This window comes from Pelodiscus sinensis, chromosome 7, assembly GCF_052426305.1.
Source record: "Pelodiscus sinensis isolate ZL-2025 chromosome 7, ASM5242630v1, whole genome shotgun sequence".
Classification (NCBI taxonomy): Eukaryota; Metazoa; Chordata; order Testudines; family Trionychidae; genus Pelodiscus; species Pelodiscus sinensis.
Window position 1 is genome coordinate 40,084,977 of NC_143058.1, and position 22,019 is coordinate 40,106,995.

General features: G+C 42.2%; 1 protein-coding gene across 16 annotated transcripts in view; it reads left to right on the forward strand.

Annotated features, from left to right (window-relative positions):
• Positions 1–22,019, forward strand: part of B3GALT1 (beta-1,3-galactosyltransferase 1) — a 377,442-nt gene that overhangs the window by 102,222 nt on the left and 253,201 nt on the right. The window contains exon 2 of one of the 16 annotated variants that reach the window (XM_075933545.2): positions 5,140–5,203. The exons of the other annotated variants lie outside the window; for them this stretch is intronic. The gene's annotated coding sequence lies outside the window, so the exon portion shown is untranslated. The remainder of the gene's footprint in view (positions 1–5,139; positions 5,204–22,019) is intronic. 16 annotated transcript variants of the gene reach the window in all.

Consider the following 22,019-nt stretch of genomic DNA (forward strand, 5'->3'; position numbering starts at 1 on the left):
ACAAGCCCTTGCAAAGCAGCTAAATCAGTTATTTGTATTAGTTTTCACTGCAGAGGATATGAGTGAGATTAACACACCTGAGCCATTCTTTTTAGGCAACAAACTGATCAAATAAACAGTAATAAGTCACCAGAACCAAATGATACGCATCCAATAGATATGAAATTGCAGAACTGCTAATTGTTGGGTAACATATCATGTAAATCATTTCTGTACCAGGTGACTGGTGGATAGCTAATATGACACAGATTTTATTTAAAAAAAAAAGGCAGCTCCAAGGGCATTGCTAGCAAGTACAGTCCAGTAAAACTAAATTCAGCTCCAGGCAAATTAGTTGAAGCTACAGTAAAGATGAGAAATATGAGACATAGAAATGAATATGATAGGTTGGGGATGAGTCAAAATGGCTTTTGCAAAGGGAAATCATGTTTTGCCACTCAATTAGAATTCTTTGAGACGTATAATCAAGCACAGTGAAGAGAGGTAAAAAGCAAAGAATGCCAAAGATTTGTACTGGGACCCACTGTGTTCAACATGATATTCTTAAATGATCTGGAAAAAGAGAGGACCAGTGAGGCAGAAAGTTTGCAGGTAGTACTAAATTACTCAAGATTGTTAAGTTCAAAGCAGACTGTGAAGAGTTACAAAGGGATCTCACAAAATTGGGTGAGTGAGCAAGAAAATTGTAAATGAAATTCAATGCACATAAATGTAAAGTAATGCACATTGAACTACATAATCTCAGCTATATAACAAAAATGGTAGAGTCTAAATTAATTGTTTATCACTCAAGAAAGAGGTCTTGGAATCCTGGTGGATAATTCTCTGAAAACATCTGCTCAATGTGCAGCAGCAGCCAAAATAGCTAGCAATTTTAGGATCCATTAGAAAAAGGGTAGAAAATATCATAAAGGTGACTATATAAATCCATGATATGCCTACACTTCTAATACTGTCTGCAGGTTCCAATTGCCTTATCTCAGAAAAGATATGTTAGAATTATAAAAGGTACAAAGAAAGGCAACAACAATCAGGGGCATTGAACAGATTCTGTGCGAGCAAAGATTAAAAAGACTGGGACCGTTCAGCTTGGAAAAGAGATGATTAAAAGAAGATATGATAGAGCCCTATAAAATCATGAATCATGTGGAGAAAGTAAATAAGGAAATGTGATTTACTCCTTCCAACAACACAAGAACCGGGGTCATCCAATTAAATTAACAGGCAACAAATTTAAAACAAATAAAAGGAAGTAGTTCTTCACACAACACACCATCAACCTGTGGTACTCATTGCCAGGGGCCGTTATGCAAGCCAACAGTATAATTGGATTAAAAAAGAATAAGGTAAATTCATGGCTGATAGATTCATCAATGGCTATTCACCTAGATGATCAGGAATGCAACCCCATACTCCAGGTGTCCCTAAGGCTCTGAGTACCAGGTGGTGGGACTGGATGACAGGGGATGGATCACTTGATAACTGCCCCGTTCCTTTCATTCTGTTTGAACCATCTAGCATTGGCCATTGTTGGCAGATAGGATATTAGGCTACATGTGCCATTGTTCCGTCCAATTCTTATATTCTTGAGACTGAGAGCCAGTAATAATGTAGGCTCAAATTTCCCAACCACGCATGATAGGGTGAAGGTTGCTGCCAGGTACTAGGAATAATTTACTTTAGAGAGCTCGCAGTTGGGTGGGGACCTACACATACAAGGCCATACCAGGACTGATTATTAGATTTGTTTTTCTGCATGCATCCTTACTGTATGAAATACAGATATCTGACCAATGGACTTTTTCAGTTATGAAATCATGCTTTTTGATGTTTACTATTCCAAGTCAATGTTACCTACACTACACACAGCTGCCACTGTATCTTATTCCTTACTTTCTATGCTAGATTTAGGAAAAAATGTTCATTCAAACATTTGCCAGCTGTTGGCAATCACTGATTTTTAAATGGCAACCACTATACTATTCCCTTCCTCTATGTTCTAGGGTAACCATACCAATAAGATTGCTTTAATCTCTGGGCCACTCATTACCAGAAAAGCAATAAGGGTATGTCTACACTACCCCCCTAGTTCGAACTAGGGGGGGTAATGTAGTCATACGGAGTTGCAAATGAAGCCCGGGATTTGAATTTCCCGGGCTTCATTTGCATAAAGCCAGCCGGCGCCATTTTTAAATGCCAGCTAGGTCGGACCCCGTGCCGCGCGGCTACACGTGGCACGGACTAGCTAGTTCGGATTAGGCTTCCTAATCCGAACTAGCTGTTCCATGAGGCGTACAGCTAGTTCGGATAGGAAGCCTAATCCGAACTAGCTAGTCCGTGCCGCGTGTAGCCGCGCAGCACGGGGTCCGACCTAGCCGGCATTTAAAAATGGCACCGGCTGGCTTTATGCAAATGAAGCCCGGGAAATTCAAATCCCGGGCTTCATTTGCAACTCCGTATGACTACATTACCCCCTAGTTCGAACTAGGGGGGTAGTGTAGACATACCCTAAGATAGTATGGTGAGGGTATGATATCCATATATATAGATAGTGTAGGGGAGATAAGCTTCTGTTGGTGAAAGAGACAAACTTTTGAGCTCCACAGAGCTATTCTTTGTTCCTCATATCCCAAGTGTAAAGGGTCCAATGTCAGTGGGAGGCCACACTGACTCCCTAGAGTGCTCCACAAGAGAGCAATTGCAGTGCCACAACTGCCAAAAAGTTTGCTCGGCATGCTTTGGCCTAGCCGTAGGCCGAGTGACAGTGTATAAGGCCCAGCCTGAGGCCCAGCCTGGGCTAACAGCTTATAAGGCCCTGCCCTGGGTCAGGGCGGGGCGGACAGACAAATGTCTACCACAAGCAGTTCAACTGGCCCACCGGCTCCACTGTGTCCCAGCCCAGGGCCCTGACAGTGGCAGCACAGCAGCCACTGGGTCAGTGGGGATCTGGGCCGCAACATGCCAGCTAGGTCTGTTGGTCAGCAGGGATCCAAGCTGCAACGTGCTGCCCACCCAACCTCCATCTCGTCGGCTGTCCCTGGGCTGCTTCCCAGTCCTGCCTGGGTGCCTACCAGGCTCAGGTGCTGCTCCTTGGCATCAGCTGGGGATGGAGGTGCTGGCAAGGTGTCAATGGGTTCTGCCTCAGGCAGGGGCCCAGGTTGACCAGTCCAATCATCGGGTCCTGAAGGGGGTCCCGGAGGTCTCAGCATGTCTACAGGCTGTGGCAGTAGTCTCAGCAGCCCAGGCCAGGTGCCAGGGGCTGATAGGGGTCCTGGTGGCCCAACCCAATCCTCCTGTCAGGTGTGGCACAGCTGAACCCTTCACTGGCCTGTTCGGCTGCTGGGCTCTGACTAGTCTCTCAACTATTATACTGCTAGTCCTGCCTTCCAGCTTCCTGTGGGTGGGGCTAGGTGAGGCTGGATCCACCCACCAAGGGATCTTAGAGGGCCCTTCCTCTTCGAGGTGAGAGGGAGGCCATGTTGCTGTCCCAGACTCATTACACCAGGTCTAACACAGCTACAACACAGATATGAAGACAGACGGAACAAAAAGGAGTAGTCCATAGAAGGACTGGTTTGTAAAGAAAGAAAAGAGAGAGAGAGAGAGAGAGAGAGAGAGAGAGAGTTTAGTTAAATGATGACCCAGGAGTGTATATGTGTAACACAGTACAAATAATCTAAAGAATGTAAAAAGGAACTATTTGCTGTAGTACACGGTGGCGTGGCAAAAGACAATGGCACTAAATTAAGAAAACAAGTGAAAATACATGCTTGCTGAATACCAACATTGATATTTTATGCTGTGGAATAATCTCCTGAGGGAAGTCGCTCTGCACAGACCACTAAACTCTAGATGACATGAAACATTAGTAAATATAAAACACTCTTGTCTATTTTGAAATTCTTTTTCTCCACTTGCCTTTTCACTCCACTATAGAATCCTCTGATGGGACTGTGTTTATTAGAGTGCTAACAGAGCTGGGTGGAGGATGGAAATTCTGTTTTATGCAGGATTTCAAATTCTGGCTTTATTTTCAATTGGAACAAAACGTAATTTTTAACATTCTCTGCAAAGGGAAATTCAAAAATATTTTTGTTTCAAGTCAATTGAAATATTTCATTTTGATGATACTTTGTTTTTTACTTTATTGTATAATACAATCCAAAATTAAAATATTTGATACAAAAATTAGTTTCAAAATGAAAAATTGAAATATTTCCTTCTGAAAATGTTGAAATAACATATTCTGACATTGACAGAACATTCCCTTTTTTTAGTTTTCCTCCATAACAAAATTCTAGCAAAATTAATACACTTCCACAAATTGTTCAGATTTTAATTAAATCTTATTTTCCAATGAGAAATAGTGCCATCAGATTTTTCTGACCAGCTGTGGGCATTATCCTGGAAACCCAGGAGATTTAAGTTCAAGTATCTGCTCTACCAGAGACCTCCTGTGTGATCTTGGACAACTCACTTGCTGCTGTATGCCTCTGTTCCCCATCTGCATGTCCTTAGCTCAGAGAGGTGTTACGAGGAAAAATGCATTAAAGATTGAGAAGAGCTCAGATACTACAGTAATGGGGCCATATAGGCACTTTAGATAAATATATTACATAATTTATTCCATTTATGGTCACACTAGTGGGTGATATGTGGTTCATGTTTTGCTTGATATTGCCAGGTTACTGCTTCTCGGCATTTGGTTGCTCCTCACTCTTTCCTAGAACATAGTTTACACCATCTGGATCAAAATGCTGGTGAATAATCATTTGTGCAAAGATTTGTGATAGTCTCAGTCATAAAGAGATCTAGAAATTACCTGTCACCTATTCAGATAAATAATATGAATTTGCAAATAGTGGCAGAGTAAAATCAGCCTGCTTATTCGTCAATATATCAGCTAATCAGTTTTCTTCTTTATTTTATGAACTCAGATAGCAATGCGAGGTTGCAAAAATTAATATTTAGGGTCAGAATGTGGAGCCTGATGTGTTACTGAGACCATACTCACACAAGCAGTCTCACTGGTTTCAGTGCACACCAGCATTTCCACAATCTGCCTCAATCATTTGTACAAAGCTCTGAGGATGTAACATGTTGCCCAACTGATAAACATCATTGTGTTTATTCCTGCAGATACAGTTTGTGTGGAGAGAGAAAATAAACCTTCACAAGCGAACAGCATGACCTGTTTTTGACTGTAAGCATCTAGTAATCTGACACAACTTTGCAACAGATGAGATTTAAAAATATGCCAGCAAAAACTATGAAAACATGAAATGTGCAAAGCTGCATTACCAGAGCAATTTAGTTCAAAGTTGAATAGCTGAATGTGACAGATCTACTTTTAGAATGGCCAAAAAAGGGTTTGGTGAAAGGATATATGAACAGAGTGTGAATAAGTCACATGACATACAATTTCCAGACAGCATTAAAGGTTATTTTCTTGTGTGTGTCTACTCAGTTGCAATGATGATCTTTAAAATCAGAGATTATTATGGCTGACTGGGTAAAATTGTCCAGGGCTTTTGAAATATTTGAAGAACTTGTGAGAAAGGAGGAAGAAGGAAATTGATGTAAAAAATGCACATGGAAATGTGCAACCAAAGCAAAAGAGAACAGTTCTTTGGCTATGTGCCAGTCTGGACTGGATCCTACTACAGGTGCATATGTTCCTCATGCATTAGAAGCTTATGAACAGTGATGTCCATTAGGACCAGGCATATGCCATATTCTGCCCTCTTCATGCTCCCAGATATAGGCGTAAAGGGTGGGGCAGATGTGTCCTTCTGTCAGTTTTCTGACAGAAAACTATGGCAGCGAGAAGGAACCACCTCTGAGCAAAATGAATTTTTTCATGTGCATTTATCTGAAGGTGATGTGTGACATACCTTTATATTCGTGCACATAAAATTCATGTGGCAGGAGTGGGACCAAAGGGTTCTGAGTGGGGGAGGGACTCAGGTCTGGGGCAGAGGATTGGGGTGCAGAAGCGTAAGGTCTCTGGGGTGAGGCTGGGGTTGAGGTCTTGGACAGAGTTTTCAGGTGCAAGGGCTCTGACTAAGGGTGCAGGCACAATGGGGGGGATGGAGATGAGAGGTTTGGTGTGCAGGAGGGGGCTCCAAGTTAGGGGAAGGCCTCCGGGCTGGGGATTAGGCTACAAGAGGGGATACGGGCTCTGGACTGGGGTCAGGGATGAAGACTTGGAGTGCAGGAGGGTGCTCAGGGCTGGGGGGGGGGGCTCAAGGTGAGCCAGGGTCTTGGAGCTCAGGTTACCTGAGCTGCTCTCTGCTGATAACAGCAAGGAGGGGCTCCTTTTCCCCCGGCTGCAGCAGCTTGGTGTTGGGGCCGGCCAGGAGGGGCACCCTTGCACTGGTTGCAGCAGTTCCATGCTGGGATCAGCTGGGAGGGACTCCCCTCCACTGGCTATGGCACCCTTAGGGCTTGAGGCAAAACACTCTCCCACTTGTAGCCCTGAGCCTCTGTATGGGGCTTAATGGAAGCTGTGGCCACACAGCTTGGGAAGAATTTAGGATGCAACTGTGACTGTGTCTGACCTGCTGGACCCTTTCTGCTCTTTTTAAACCTTACACATGAATTTTGTCAAAGGGAGAGCATGACAACCCTGTTGTACAAGCCCCTGTACAGTGGGGTCTGGCACTCATTCCTGGTCGGAGACTCCAAACCATTTAGCGTGAATCCCTGCTCTATTTATGATAGATTAATTCTCCTCACTGATGGCCACAACCACTGCCCTCTTCTACCTGAGCAAAAGATTCTTTCCATACCGATGCTCAGTTTTTCTGCAGAACCTATGAATCCAGGTGTGCTTATCGTAAACTGCTCCTAAAAGAGGATTCTACAAGGAGCACTTCTGTCCCGAAGGACACAACAAAAGCAAGTGGAATTGAAAAAGAGGTGGTTGGCTAGTGCTCCCTTCAGCAAGCATGCTATGTGGGAATCTGAGATCAAATAGAAGCCAAAAAAGGTGCTAAAGATGCCAGCCCTGGCAGATGTGGCACAGGCAGCTCCAGTGCCATCTCCAACGCTGGCAGACCTGATGCCTAAGATAGTTGCTGAAAAACAAGGCTACAGAGAGAGAGAAGCATAGCCCCTGGCACCATTCCAGGTCACCTTGAAAGGAAGGATCTACATATAAAGCTTTCAGAGAAATCCTCTAAAATACTACACTGCTAGAGAAGTGTGTTTCAACAATAATGCACAGAAGAGTCAGGCTGGTGCCAACCTCATTGCCAGCATTACTGTGTAAATACTGAAGATCAGGCTATTCTAGTCCTGAAATACATTCTGTCAGAGGAATCCAGATCTCCATCTGGGACATCCTCCGTATTGAGATCACTGCCAGCACTGGCTCCCTTAGCTCAGAGCCATACTAAACAATTCCACCATTTGGAGAATTGTATTTGTTGTGCCTTTACTAAGCCACTACATGTCCCTTACTGCATCGCTGGCAGGCAGTAGAGTTCACAGAAGCCAGGATTGACTCTAGGACATTTAGATTTTACTTTCCTTAGGACAGATTCCAGCCATGACTAATGAGGATAAAATCAAATTGAATCACAACAGCATAGCCACGCCTCAGACTATTAAGACAACATGTCAGCTTCACCTATGGTCTATATAGTTCTAGCTCAGATTCCCATGAAACACCAGATGAACAAGGTCATATTCCATTTCATGTCTTCTCAGAGTTGAATTGATAGCTGTAGCCCTGTACTGGTTTGCATTTAAGTCTTTCTGATGGGATGGGGGACCCCAGAGAGTGCTCTTAAGTCTGCTTTCAAACTCCAGATTTAAATAAAAAGGCATAAAATTTACAGTAGCCACATTTTCGATGACAAAACCTACCAAGGAAATGTATTAGTGTAAAGTGGCAGTAGCCTGTCTGCTAGGATTGATCAATACTGTGGCCAACACTACTTCAGACATAACCTAAGACGGACAGTCATGAGGCTGTAACAAGACCAACAGATTATGACTGTTTGTTTAAAGTTGCAGGAAAACTTAGAGTTAAGAAGTTATAAAAGACTGCCTTTTTAAATCTCAGTGATGGTTACAGTTTTTCAAGATGATAAATTCAACTAGAAAATAGTGCTTTCAACTTCAATAATGAGATTTTTTTCTAAGGGGGGGGACATAAAGGAGCATGATAAAGTCCGGAGAGAATTTCTGTAAGTGATTGAAAGATCCAATTGAACTTTAAATAAAGAAAGGTGTGAAATTTTTATTTCAATTTTGTGGATACTTTTTCCCCTCAAAGAGTTTGTACTAATCCCACAGAAATATGGTCTGTAAATGTCAGAGGAATTCCTAGAAATGCCTAGAAATTAACGGTTTTCTTGTTTATTTTTAAAGGTACAACAAATTATTGCTCTAGATTTCTACTATTTTTTGCCAGTTTTTTAACTCTAAATGACTAAAATAATTAGAATAGTTATAAGCCATGTCAGTCCCAATCTATTGGAGAGGCAAGTTGGGTGAGATTCTATCATTTACTGGAATCTGAAGTATTTTTCCAGGCATTTGGTGTACAATGGAGTTTGGGATTTTTTAAAAGTAATTTTTGGAGTTTCTTGATGGGGTTGTGTTTTGGTTGTGGGCTTTACTGTTTCTCTTGGAAATTTTATTTTATTTATTGCTATAGAGCCACAAAAATGCTAACATCCACCAAAGAAAATAGATCAGCTTTCAAGTGAGGGGCTGGCAGTAAAGAGGGAGGTAAACTAGGGGTAATTTCTCCAGTGCTATTCCCCTTTCTCTAAGTATTAAAGGAATGCAAGTTTGGAAAGAGGTCATTTGAAGACAACATAGATCTTTTGCAAGGCTTTGGGAGTGCTTTTAGTGTTTTTCCATTATATAAACGCAGGGAATGTTTGATACCTTGGGGTATGTCTACACTACCACCCTAGTTCGAACTAGGGTGGTAATGTAGGCATACCGCACTTGCAAATGAAGCCCGGGATTTGAATTTCCCGGGCTTCATTTGCATAAGCCGGCCGGCGCCATTTTTAAATGCCGGCTTGTTCGAACCCCGTGCCGCGCAGCTACACGCGGCACGGGCTAGATAGTTCAAACTAGCAAGCCATTCCGCACTATCTGTACGCCTCGTTCCACGTGCGGAATGGCTTGCTAGTTCGAACTATCTAGCCCGTGCCGCGTGTAGCCGCGCGGCACGGGGTTCGAACAAGCCGGCATTTAAAAATGGCGCCGGCCGGCTTATGCAAATGAAGCCCGGGAAATTCAAATCCCAGGCTTCATTTGCAAGTGCGGTATGCCTACATTACCCCGCTAGTTTGAACTAGCGGGGTAGTGTAGACATACCCAGGGTGATCAGAAAGCAAATTCCTGTATGGTGGGGGATAGCATTTCCAAAGTACACCACGTCTCAGAGGGGTAGTTATGTTAGTCTGTATTTGCAACAACCATGAAGTGTCCTATGCAGTGTTCCTTCTTAGCTACAGTGCAGCACTGCTTCACAGGTGATTAATCAGCCTGGCCCAGTCAGTCAACTCCATGCAGGGAGCCCTGAGCCTCTGACTGGGTGGGGCTGATTAATCACCTGTGAAGATGTGCTGCTGCACAGCTTAGAGGGAACACTGGTCCTGTGGCACCTTAAAAGATTTATTTGGGCATAAGCTTTCATGGATAAAAAACACTTTGTCAGATGCAAACCAAGACATCCATGTAGGTTCTGCTGAAGCATATTAAAAATTCCCTCTTATGCCAACATAGGGAACTTCTAGTACACGCCTGCAGGGTCTACATGGGATAATTACTTGCTTAACACATCATAAGTTTTAGAAATCACATTCCTATAGTGTGCATCGCCCCTCTGTTTAGACAAGCCCTGAGAAGCTAAATAATGTCAGTGAAGTACTACTGACAGAAACTGAAGCAGCAGCAAAAGTAAAATCAGCCATGAACAATAAAATAACATTTGGAAATGGGAATATGAATGGCAAGGCATGATACCTTGGAGCACGTCACATAAGAACAGATATTATTTATCATCAGAATATGTGTGGGGGTTTTTTTTTTAATTCTTTGTGGTTTGCACAGAAAATTCCTTCTGTGAAAGTCATGATAATGAACTCAAACATAACTCTGAGGAAAATAGTGAGTACAAACCGGACCTGTTACAAAAGAAAGAAAAAAATTAAAAATATTTGACTACTTTGTTTTATCATTTGCCACATGTTGCTAAAAGAATTATTATTTGTTATACTAAAATAAAGATATCAGAGAGAAACTATTGTTATTTCTACAAACAGGTACATAAATATGTAAGCAAACAAAGGGGTCTTTGAAAAATTCACAGAAAATCACCCACACTCGTAGCCTTCAGTATTTCTGTAATCTTCCATTCAGTCTCTCAAGAAATATACCATACTATAACTTTGTAATTTCACAACATAAGAATATAAAGTTGTTGTAATAATGGAAGTGTTATCAAATCCAAAAGCACTGTAATTAAAGTTGCATAAATGTAGAATAAAAATTTGCATTTTTGGCTAGGATAACCTACGCATATGTATTCAGAGTACAAATTTTAAAACGGTTCTGTAAAAGTAGTAGCAGCTTCAGATAATTTTTCTCTCATTTGTCTTAAAAATTAGTTAGGCTTCAGCAATCACTGTTTACATATAGTGAGCAGATCTATATGTCTTCATCTCTGTAAAACATCATACTGGCTTTCTTTTTTAAAATATAATATATGTGATGGGTTGAATAACAGAAATCTCTTTGGGGTTATTCCCTGCTATGCTGATCATGCCACTGACACTCACTTTCCTGCTCTCTGGGGTTCCTCATCACCCTGTCCTAGTGGGCCAGATTCTCTCATCTCTCCTAGCCCACGCACAGAGTTGGGGTTACTGTCCCTGCTGCAGAGCAACACAGACACTGAACTAGTTCAGTTCTGGGAGAGCTCAGCTACAAGGTCTCAACAACCAGGAAACCAACCCCAGAAACCAAAACCCCAAACAAATCCATCTTAGTCTGTGTAAAAGTTTTACACATGAAAGCTCATAAGGTCCACTCACTTTATCAGTGAAAGAGAGATATGCACAGTGGTTGCGCCCCCAGGTACCAATTATTTACACTGGGTTTGATAATAAATACAAATGTTTTATTAAGTATAAAGGTGGGATTTAAATGGTTGCAAGTGAAAACAGTTAGATCAAAGTAAGTTATTGATTAAAATGAACAAAAACGTTTAGTTCTACTCCACTAAGAAACTTGTTACAATACAAGCAAATTCTTACCCTCAACAGCTGCTCTTATCTCAGGTAAAAAGCTCAAATCAGAGTTGATCCTTATACTGGCTTGGGTCTACAGCTTTTTAGGCTATGTCTACACGGCAGGTATTTGTCAGCAGAGGGTATGATAATGAAGTGCTCATTAGCATTTATTGTGCTGTCATTTGCATATTCTCTGCTGATGCTTTTTGTGCAAGAGGTTTTTGTGCAAAAACAAGCAGTGTAGACGTGACTGTTTTGCGCAAAAAAAAAAACCATTTTGTGCAAGATCCCTTATGCCTCTATAAAGGAGATATGCAGGAACTTGTGCAAAAGGGTGTGGGTTTTTTTGCGCAAAACGGACTCATTTACACTGCTTGTTTTTGTGCAAAAACCTTGTGTGCAAAAAGCATCGGCAGAGAATATGCAAATGACAGTGCAACAAATGCTAATGAGCACTTCATCATCATACTCTCTGCCGACAAATACCTGCCTTGTAGACCTAGCCTCAGAGTTCTTCAGTTCCAAGTATCCTGTTAGAGTAGGCCAGATGAAGACAAAGGACTGATGGTTTCCCATTGCTTAAATAGACTATTCCCCCAGGGTGGAAACTCTTTGTTCGGCGCCCTGTATTCTTATGGAAAAATACCAGATTCAAGATGGATTCCAGTACCAGGTGGCATGGTCACATGTCTTTCTAGAACCAACCACACTTTGGGCTTATAAAACAAAAGTAACCATTAACATGTCATTGGTTTGAGTACTGAATCATTATGTTTCTGGAGCATAAGTAATAGTTCTCATTAGCACATTTAAAATTATTAAAAAATTCTCATTTTTAACTTTGCATACATAATAATACATGTACAAAATAGGGTATACAGATTCAGCAGACAGTAACTTTAAAATGGATATGTTACATGAGCTATCTATCAGTCTCTTTGGAGTATGTTCACTGAATCCATTGGCATTTTCACCTGTGTTGGGGTCAGAGAACCACTGGGGTAATGGGCTGCGTTGTTTTGCAGACAGGCTGCTACATTCCTAACCAGCTGGAAATGTTTCATAATACATGACTTTATTCCTGAAATGAATGGAGGTTACTAGTGTATGGACGATCCTGGCCAAATCTGACTCTGATACTATGGGGCACAGTCTTCTGGCCAACGGCGGAGGCAAGTGGGCACACGTCACAGCCTTTTTAGCTTTTTTGGGGTGAGGAGTCCAAGACAACCTTATAACTGAAAACTCAAGTCGAGGGATAGATATTGTAATAGATTGCAGTGTTCTGAAGGAGGTGAGTTCTTTTAAATTGTCTCCATCTTACTATCAACATCATCTCCAGCTTGTTCAGGTTCATCTTTAGCTACCTGTTCTTCACCCAGATAAAGAATTAAGCTTCTGGGAGACACTGGGAGAGCAGAGAGATACTGCTGTATATATAAGTAGCAACACCAGCTGGGCACAGACAGTGGGCTATCAATTTTTTGGCTATGGAGAAATCAATCTGGGTTTCTAATAATTTATGATTCTTAGGAATGCTTAATATTCTTCTCATTGCTTTTTCTGGTAATCTTGTTATCAATGTAAAAGAATGTCTAGTTCTTAGAGAATGGCAGTTTCCAACCCACTAATCCTTTGCAAAGTAAAAAAGAGAAATGACACACAAAAGAAAGTTGTGGGCTGTAATTGTGGTCCCATTGAAATCAATGGTATACTCATGTTGACTCAGTGGGTTCAGGATTCAGCTACAGGATCTGATCCACAACCCATTGAAGTGAATGGAAAGAATCCCATTGGTTTTAGTGGGCTGCGAATCAGATCCAGAATGCCTTACCAATATGGAGAGACTTGCTTGCTGATTCTCCTCACCTTAAAAATGTATAGGTCATGTGCTAAATTCAACCCTCTAATTAGTAAAAATTGTATATGTTGCAGTTTTAAAATGGAAACAGTTTAAATGTTGTTTATAAATCATGTACAAATGTCATTTAAGATGTTAGACATAGAGAAATTCTTATGCCACTACTGAGTTTATTTAAAATATAACTCTTATTATTACTTTATTTCTGACTGAAGTTGATAAAAGGAGTGAATTTGCTAATTTCAAAACATGTGTGAGCAAGTCCAGAAATTTCTTTAATTATAAAAGTGCTAGCACTTGAGAGTTTTCGATGCATACTGTAACAATAATTTAGAAAAAGATATACTTGGTAGGGTTTGCTTATTTAGCTTGTCCCTTAATGAAAAATTTATGATTATGGGTTTTTTTCTCTGAACCAAAACCTTAGTATTTGTTATATGGAATATTAATTTTTGTATTAGTGAAAAAGACATACATTACTTTTTCTCTGAACCTGATAAGAATAGCTAGGTATAGATTCTGCTCTGTTACCTAATTCAATTCTGGAGTAACACCATTAAGTCAATAGAGTCATTCTGGCAAGACAGATAGCAGAATCTGTCTCTTCTACTTTTGTTACTGTAATGAAACATTTTAATGAACACATGCTTTTTTGTTATTATCTAGGCTCATTAACATTCATACCATAGGGCTGATTCTCTCTTTTAACTAGAGAAAAAAAGTAATGAATTTCATACTTGGGAACTTTTCACAAAGTTAAAATTTTCAGTCTCATATTCTTTAATCAGATGAATTCTGAAGTTGCAGTATTCTAGGGATAGTCTTTAGGACCCCGATATGCTATCCTTCGTCAAGGAACGATATTTACTCTTCACGCTCTTTCTGTATTCCAAAGCAAATGGTCTCATCCTGTTTCTGTTTCTCATTCACCCCACAAATCATTCCCTTTTTTGCATGTTGCAGCTGTATCCCTTTTGATGTCAGAGAATACGTACTGCTGCTTCTGACACTTGCTGTACCAGCTTTAGCCCTTCCTTTGTTCTTCCTAAAAGAAAGATGTATCCTACTATGCCTGATGCTTTGATAATTCCTAGTGGCACAGATGCATTAACATCCACATTTCAGAAGATCTGGAAAAATCTAATATCCAATGTTCAAAATGCTAATAATGTAATTAGATATTTTATAAGCCGTCAGACACAGAAGGTGCCATATATACTGAATCCTTCAAAATGTTCATTTCCATGGGTAATTTTAAACCAATAACATTCAAGTGGGCTTCTTATTACTTCTGAAAACATGAAGAATTTAAAAAGATGCATTCAGCTTTTTTGAAAGGACATAGCTACAAATCATAAAATATTTTATTTAGCATTACATGATTAAACTAATGCACTGGATATTGTCACTACTTCAATGTGATCTTGAAGATTTGGACTCTAGCAAGGTATTATTACCTTGCTGAAATATGAAATATTACCTTCCTGAAATTTTTTACATAAATATGTACCTTTATACTAGGATATTAAATATCAAAATCAGCACAGTATATATTTCACAGGGCTGCAATGCAATATCAAGAGTTCCAGAAGGTAATTCAATTCAATCTCCAGCTTCTCCTCTCTCCTACAAGTTTTGGGATCATTGTGTCTGTAGCATTTTTAATGCACCAATCACAATAGTATGTTGCCATATGTTCAAGCAGTAGGAATGGGTAACTGGAAAAAAAGCTGTGGACAGATCTTCAGTTGGTATAAATAGGCTTGGAGCTGTAGATCTGGGTTAAGTTTCTACTTGTGTGTGGGCTGTCTGACAGGCAGTATGATGTACTTTTCACCTTACCCTGTGCAAATCCTTATGGGACGAAAAAAGATCAAAATATACAAAAGAAGGTGACATGTTCATATCAGTACTGTCCTCTATTGGTGAAACTGTGACATAAAATGCAACCAACAGATGAATATTCTATTCCTTTATATACATCGCGGTATAACTGTGTAAAGGAATAACAGTATGAAATAGTATTTAGCACTTACATAGCACATTGAAGCCAAAGACTTTAAAAACTTCACAAAAGATGGGAACACATTATTAGTCAGATTTCCCAAAAAAGCTCTCTCAGGCATTGAGTGTCATTAGCTGACTTGCTCAAGAATCCATGGAAAGTCAGTGGCGGAGCCAGGAATGGAAACCAAATCTCCCAATTCCAATTCCAGTGCTCTGTCCACTAGACTACAATCCCTCACACGAAAGACAGCACTTATTCATTTTTAGGGAGGTAAGTTTTGTTACCCCATTCAGCAAGATATTAAGTGTGCTTCTTCTCTGACCAAGTGACCATGAATTCTAATTGCAATCTTCCTCCCATCATACATGTACTGCCTGCAGGGGAGCACAAGTGGAGTTTATTCAGCAGTACAAGGGTCAGATTTTTCAGAATTGCCTAAGGGACTTAAGTGTCCACCTTCCATTGGGAATTAATGACAGTTGAGCACCTGCCTCCAATGGTTTTGTTAATCCCCCCCTCTCAGGGCCAACCCACAACATTTTGGCACCTGAGGCGGGGAGCTCAAATGATGCCTCCATGCCATCTTTTCTCCTACCTGCCTGTTATGTCTCTTGTACCCTCCTTCCTCCAGCACAGCACTCCTCTCTGCTGTAGATGCACAGAGTTGTTGAATACATATGCATCAGCAGCAGACACAATTTTCTACACTCTGGGTCTTAGTGGTGCCCTCCCCCCCCCAGTCTGGCACCTGAGGCAGCCACCTCAGTTCGCCTCATGGTAAGGCCAGCTCTGCCCCCTCTGAGCATATTCTCGTTTGTAATCACCAGCGCTCCTGCTAGAATAGAGTTTACTTGAGACATAAACATAAACATAAAAACAGCCATACTGGGTCAAACCAACAGTCTATCTAGCACAGTATCCTGTCTGCTGACTGTAATCAATACCAGATGCCCTTGTGGGAGGGAACAGCAGGTAATCCTCACATGATCCCTCCCCTATCACCCATTTCTAGACAAACAGAGGCTAGGGATACCATTCCTACACATCCTGGCTAATAGCCATTCATGGACCTAACCTTCATGAATCTTTTTTGAACACTGATAAAGTCCTAGCCTTCGCCACATCCTCTGGCCAGGAGTTCCAAAGGTTGACTGTGAACTGAATGAACAAAATCTTCCTGCTGTCTATTAATTTCACTTGGTGACCCCAAGTTCTTATATTGTGGGAATAAGTAAATAACTTCAGAAGTTAAGTAAAAATGACATTCCTATATCCTGCTTAGCTTTTCAGATATACATTAAAAGTAAACCTATCCCCTAGGCAGGTTATAAACAAATTAATTTAATAGCCCAAGTTACTAAATCTTTATTTTGTCGTCAGAGGATTTACCAGCTATAAGAAGAAAAATACAATAGGAAAACAACAAAATAAAATTGTAAATGTTATAAATATCTGCATTTTATTTTAGTTGCTTCCTTTGCTAAGCCTAATTGGTAAAAGAAATAGTAATAGAAATGTAGCCGTGTTAGTCTGGTGTAGCTGAAGCAAAATGCAGGACTATGTAGCACTTTAAAGACTAACAAGATGGTTTATTAGATGATGAGCTTTCGTGGGCCAGACCCACTTCCTCAGATCAAATAGTGGAAGAAAATAGTCACAACCATATATACCAAAGGATACAATTAAAAAAAATGAACACATATGAAAAGGACAAATCACATTTCAGAACAGAAGGAGGATGCGGGGGTGGGGGGGAAGGAAGGTAAGTGTCTGTGAATTAATGATATTAGAGGTGGGGAAAGTTAGATGTCTGTGAGCTAATGGTATTAGAGGTGATAATTGGGGAAGCTATCCTGGTAATGGGTAAGATAGTTGGGGTCTTTGTTCAATCTGCCCCCCCGGAGAGTGTCGAATTTTAACATGAATGACAGTTCAGAGGATTCCCTTTCAAGTGCAGATGTAAAAGGTCTTTGTAGAAGAACGCAGGTGGTGAAGTCGTTGAGACAGTGTCCTTTCTGGTTGAAATGGCAAGAAATAGTTTTTTCTTTGTGATCTTGTCTGATATCTGTTTTGTGGGCATTAATCCTTTGGCGAAGTGTCTGAGACGTTTGTTCAATGTACATAGCAGACGGACACTTTCGGCACATGATAGCATAATTATATTTCTGGATGTGCAGGAATATGTGTTTTTGATCTTATAACTCACTTGGTTAGGTCCAATAATGGTATCAGCAGAATGAATATGTGGTAAAAGAAGCATATTGCATTAAAAAGGTTTTCACCATGGAGGCTGTCTAGTGTTTCTGCTTCCTTCATTTCCTTGTACACAGTTGGAGATAAACAATTTGACTTCTAACTGCTGATTGACTATCTGCCATCTCTGCCCCCTGGTGATACCAAAAATTCTTTTTGGGGTTTCCTTTTGGTGCAGTTAAGTGTCTCAAATGCTATTCAGGAAAGTAATAAATGCATTCTTCTTACTAAGATCAAGGAGGTTTGTTATCCCCTTGGACACAGAATTTGACTGGCTGTCAGTTGTCCAAGTGACTTGCTCAATTCTGATTGTTTCCTAATATGAGTTTATCATCGTTAACTACTTTCCTAGTTAACCATTTTCCTAGTTCCAGATTAAATTACTTATCAACTAAATATAAAAACTGTATTGATAGTTTATGCATGAAAATATCTGAAAATATATCACACCTCTCGTTTCTCATGTTTTTTGTGATTAGTGGGAGGACTCAGGAGAGTCAGTCTCTGTATGCCAAAACAAATGGAAACTGATATATTTGCCATAATGCTACAAAACAGTCTGAGAATAAAAATCAAAGACCATAAAAGAGACAGGCAGCACACAGAGATACACAGACAACATGAAGAAATAGAAAAGGGAACAGAGAACAAAGCATCACAGTTCCATAATGGGAAAACAAAACCAATTATGCAGATAAGGTATGATAAGAGTCAACTGCCTAAATAGCACTGCATACCAGTTCCTTTGACATTTTCAATATAAAAGCAAAACCTCAGGATGAGAGTGCACTTTATAAGATGGAATTACAAAATCCATAAAATGAATAGTTTCCATATTTACTTTCAGAAAAAAAGGAATCATTTTTTAAAAATCTCAATTTCTAGAAAGTTATTAAAAGTCAAATGTCTGAGTACTCTACAAGCAGTTCAACTTCATCAGCAGCAATGTTTTCAAGCGAGTCTAATATTCCACAAAAGGTGATGAGTGGACAGCCTTATACTGTTTATTCACTGACTCTATGGCTACGTCTAGACTGGCCCCTATTACGAAATAGCCATGCTAATTTCCAACTTTGGAATAGGGAAATCCACGGGGGATTTAAATATCCCCCACGGGATTTAAATAAACATGTCCGCCGCTTTTATTCCGGCTTGGGGGAAAGCCGGAAAAAAGCGTCTAGACTGGCGCGATCCTCCGGAATAAAGCCCTTTTCCGGAAGATCTCTTATTCCAACTTGAAAGTAGGAATAAGAGATCCTCTGGAAAAGGGCTTTATTCCGGAGGATCGCGCCAGTCTAGACGCTTTTTTCCGGCTTTTCCCCAAGCCGGAAAAAAGCAGCAGACGTGTTTATTTAAATCCCACGGGGGATATTTAAATCCCCCGCGGATTTCCCTATTCCAAAGTTGGAAATTAGCATGGCTATTTCGTAATAGGGGCCAGTCTAGACGTAGCCTATATGTATATATTTCTTTATGACATTGGATCCAGGTTCTGAACTGGTGTCCGGAGGCAGTAATGGTACTGGATGAGGTCAAATAAGCTGATGCGGAATCTAGATAAGGCTGAGGTCCTGTGGATCAGGAAACCATCTGACCAGGAATGCGCTGTGATACCTGTTCTAGATGCGATCACACTGCCCCTGAAGAAACAGATGTGCAATTTGGGAGTCCTCCTGGACCCTTTTCTAGCATTTGAAAACCAGATTTTCTCAGTGGCTAGGAGTACTTTTGGGCAGCTTCAGCTGATCTACCAGTTGCAACTCTTCCTGAGTAAGAATGATCTGGCTATGGTGATTCATGCTCTACGTGGGGCTGCTTTTGAAGAGTCTTTGGAAACTTCAACTGGCCCGGAATGCAGCTGCTCAAGTTTTAACTAACACTCGTTATATAGAGCACATTATGCTGGTGCTCCGGTAGCTGCACTGGCTTTTGGTATGTTTCCAGGCACATATCAAGGTCCTGGTTATGACCTATAAAGCCCTAAATAGTTTGGGACCGAGGTACTTGAAGGACCATCTCCTCCCATATGAACCTTCACAGGGATTAAGATCAGCTGGGAAGGCTCTCCTCTGTGTTCCTCCACCTATGGAGATAAGGCTGACATCTACACAGAGCAGGTCAGTCTCAGCTTTTGCTCCTCGGCTATGGAATTCCCTTCCCTGGGACATTCGCTTGGCACCAGTATTGTTTTGGTGCAAGGCTAAAGCCACCTTTTCTACCCATGCTTTTATTGGTGCTTGAGTCTTTTATTTTATTCTACTTTTTATATATTGTGTTTTAAAATGTTGTAAACTATCTCAAATATTTTAAATAGAGAGGTGGGGTAAAAATATTTAAATATATATATACACATACACATACACACACAGCGAGTATGCTTCAGTGTTGAGCTGGAAAATCCAAATTTAATGGTGAAAAGGTAGTTCAGTATCCTTTGCACTCAGTCATTGATGATTTTACTGAGACTGATGTAAGATTAATGATTGGGAAGGGTAGGAAAATGGGAAATGAGTTAAGATGAGCAACCTAGGCTACCAGAAAGCCATTAGCTGTTAACTATAAGTCAATATTGAAATATGCTCAGAGTAAAAAAGTGATCTAGAGATGAATACGCATTATCTTAGCCAACGCTATTACGTGCTTAAGAGCAGGAGCGGCTCGAGGCCGGCTGCGGCAGCTGGCACCCCAGGCGGAACGCGCGATCAGTGCCCTCTCCTGCAGGGCCGTCAATGGACTGACATCGTCGGCGGGCACCCTGGGTGGCCCTGTGATGTCATCATCGGGCACCCCGGGAGCGGCGCCCTAGGCAGCGGCCGAGTCTGCCTATAGCCACGGGCCGCCCCTGCCTAAGAGCATGCTACAATGATTTTATTGAGGGCTGGCAACTGAGGGGCTTGGTGGCAGAACCTAGGGCAGAACAGACATGCTGTGGACTGTGCTTCACAGGGCTCTGGCAGTGATTTAAAGAGCCAGGGTCATAGGTCCTGCTAAGGTGTGCGCCTCCACTGCCATGCACAAAAACTTCTCCGCCCACCCACCTACTTTGCAGAGCTGCGCAGCATGGCAGGTGGCTGCTCCAGGCTGGGGCCAACTGAAGTGGTGATGGGACTCAGGGAAAGCCCAGGGAAAGTGGCTGAGGCAGTGTGGTGGGGATGCCGATCCAGCGGCTGGTTGGAACCCCAGGCAGCTGGGGGTTGCTGTGTGGCTGGGAAGGGGGCCTGCTCCAGTGGCTGGGCCCAGGGCCTACCACGTGGTGGAAGATCAGGGCCTGGTCCAGCGGCCAGGGCCAGATCCTGCTTCACAACAGAGTGTTGGGACCTGCTCAACAGGGGGGAGGGGTGGCTTGGGGGACCAGCTGCATGGTGAATACCCAAAGCTGGAGCTGGGGTGTGATGTGGCTGCTCCTGGGGCTGGGGTTCCCTGCATCTTTCTTCCCCCTCCTGCTACTCCCTTTTGCCCCTTAGAGCCCTCTTTCCCCCCAATCCACTGCCCCACGCCCAGCACTTCACTCCCTGCAAACCCAGAGTGCTGGCAGCAGCTTCCCTCTGCCCCAGGTGGGGACTCTCAGCAGCTCCCTGGAGGGAGGGGGGGAGATGTCTCACCTTTCTCCTCAAGAGGTGGGGGGGGCGCTACGTGGGGGAGTTCCTCGGGGAGCAGCACCACTGATGGATGCCACAGTGGGACACAGCTGAACAAGTACACATGACCTCAGTGTTGGCGCACAAGACAAAACTCACTCTGCTCATGGATGGAAAATCTTAGGGGGAACATTGGCTGGGGGCTCAGCTGCTGCTGCCATGTTAACAAGCCAGAACCCCAGGGGAGATTTTAAATCTCTGGGCCCTGGGGCAACTGCCCCCTTTTCTCCTCCTCCACAGGCATTGGAGGCCTGGAATCAGAAAGATTGGATCTCCCTGGTCGAGCACCCTGAGGAGCAGATGAATTCTGGACAAGGGAGTTTGCCAGACCATGGGAGGACAGGGGTTAGGGAGGTGCCAGTCTCCCCGCTGGGCTCTTCTTCCCAGTCAGCAGGCTCTGCTGCCCCTGGCCCTGCCAACTATATGTCCCCACAGGCTCTGCTGCTCCACCAGCTCTGTGGGTTCTGCTTCCTACTGGCTTCACTGCCCCACTGGCTGCAGACTGTGCAGACCTGTGGGCTCTGCTGCCCAGCTAGCCTGCAAGCTCCATTATCCTACCGGCCCTGCTGGCCGGCTCTGTTCCCAGGTGCTGGCAACCTCTGCCTCTTGGGCTCTCTGGTTCAGCAACATCTGATGTTGGCAGACCAGAGATCCCGGACCAGAGAGGTTCAACCTGTATTTTATTTCCAAAATGAAAAGACTGGATGCCCTCAACCTTGGTCTAGCTCTGCTTCCACAAAAATCAATAAGAGTTTCACCATTTACTTCCCTGGGAGCAGAGTTAGGCCAGAACCAAGTGTTGTTGATTATCCCATTCCAAACATATAACACACAATCAGTGTTAAATCATCTTCATAGAATTGGAAGAGACCTCAGAAGGTCATCAAGTCCAGTCCCCTGCTCTAGGCAGGACCAATTCCAACTAAATCAACCTGGCCAGGGCTTTGTCAAGCCGAGACTTAAACACCTCTAGGGATGGAGACTCCACTACTTCC